At 42.3% G+C, this 1535-nt stretch overlaps 1 non-coding gene across 1 annotated transcript; it reads left to right on the plus strand.

Annotated features, from left to right (window-relative positions):
* The first annotated feature begins 988 nt into the window (after positions 1-988).
* On the plus strand, positions 989-1096 carry LOC112798904 (small nucleolar RNA R71). Its single transcript, XR_003200500.1, has one exon. It is a non-coding gene; the product is annotated as a small nucleolar RNA R71 (small nucleolar RNA).
* Positions 1097-1535: the final 439 nt, after the last annotated feature.

The raw sequence follows: 1535 nt of genomic DNA on the forward strand, positions 1-1535 counted from the left end.
GGTATTTGGCAACTTGCTCTTCAGTGACATACTCTTCCTCTTCAGAAGAAGAATACTCATCAGAGCTCATGAATGGCAGAAGTAAGTCCAATGGAATCTCTATGGTCTCAGTTTGAGCCTCAGATTCCCATGGTTCCTCATTGGGGAACTCATTGGAGGCCAGTGGACGTCCAGTGAGGTCTTCCTCAGTGGCGTTCACTGCCTCTTCTTCCTCCCAGAATTCGGCCATGTTGATGGCCTTGCACTCTCCTTTTGGATTTTCTTCAGTATTGCTTGGGAGAGTACTAGGAGGGAGTTCAGTAATTTTCTTGCTCAGCTGACCCACTTGTCCTTCCAAATTTCTGATGGAGGACCTTGTTTCAGTCATGAAACTTTGAGTGGTTTTGATTAGATCAGAGACCATGGTTGCTAAGTCAGAGTTATTCTGCTTAGAACTCTCTGTCTGTTGCTGAGAAGATGATGGAAAAGGCTTGCTATTGCTAAACCTGTTTCTTCCACCATTATTATTATTGAAACCTTGTTGAGGTCTCTGTTGATCCTTCCATGAAAGACTTAGATGATTCCTCCATGAAGGATTATAGGTGTTTCCATAGGGTTCTCCCATGTAATTCACCTCTTCCATTGAAGGGTTCTCAGGATCATAAGCTTCTTCCTCAGATGAAGCTTCCTTAGTACTGCTTGGTGCATTTTGCATTCCAGACAGACTTTGAGAAATCATATTGACTTGTTGAGTCAATATTTTGTTCTGAGCCAATATGGCATTCAGAGTGCCAATCTCAAGAACTCCTTTCTTCTGACTAGTCCCATTGTTCACAGGGTTTCTTTCAGAAGTGTACATGAATTGGTTATTTGCAACCATTTCAATCAGTTCTTGAGCCTCTGTAGGCGTCTTCTTCAGATGAAGAGATCCTCCAGCAGAGCTATCCAAAGACATCTTGGATAGTTCAGAGATACCATCATAGAAAATACCTATGATGCTCCATTCAGAAAGCATGTCTGAGGGACACTTTCTGATTAATTGTTTGTATCTTTCCCAAGCTTCATAGAGGGATTCTCCATCCTTCTGTCTGAAGGTTTGGACTTCCACTCTAAGCTTACTCAATCTTTGAGGTGGAAAGAACTTTGCCAAGAAGGCATTGACTAGCTTTTCCCAAGAGTCCAAGCTTTCTTTAGGTTGAGAATCCAACCATATTCTAGCTCTGTCTTTTACAGCAAAAGGGAATAGCATAAGTCTGTAGACCTCAGGGTCAACCCCATTAGTCTTGACAGTGTCACAGATTTGCAAGAATTCAGTTAAAAACTGATGAGGATCTTCCAATGGAAGTCCATGGAACTTGCAATTCTGTTGCATTAGAGAAACTAATTGAGGCTTAAGCTCAAAGTTGTTTGCTCCAATGGCAGGGATAGAGATGCTTCTCCCATAAAAGTTGGGAGTAGGTGCAGTAAAGTCACCCAGCACCTTCCTTGCATTGTTGGCATTGTTGTTGTTTTCGGCTGCCATGGGTTCTTCTTGTTTAAAGATTTCTGTTAGGTCC

The sequence above is a fragment of the Arachis hypogaea genome, chromosome 4, assembly GCF_003086295.3.
Source record: "Arachis hypogaea cultivar Tifrunner chromosome 4, arahy.Tifrunner.gnm2.J5K5, whole genome shotgun sequence".
NCBI classification, from domain to species: Eukaryota; Viridiplantae; Streptophyta; class Magnoliopsida; order Fabales; family Fabaceae; genus Arachis; species Arachis hypogaea.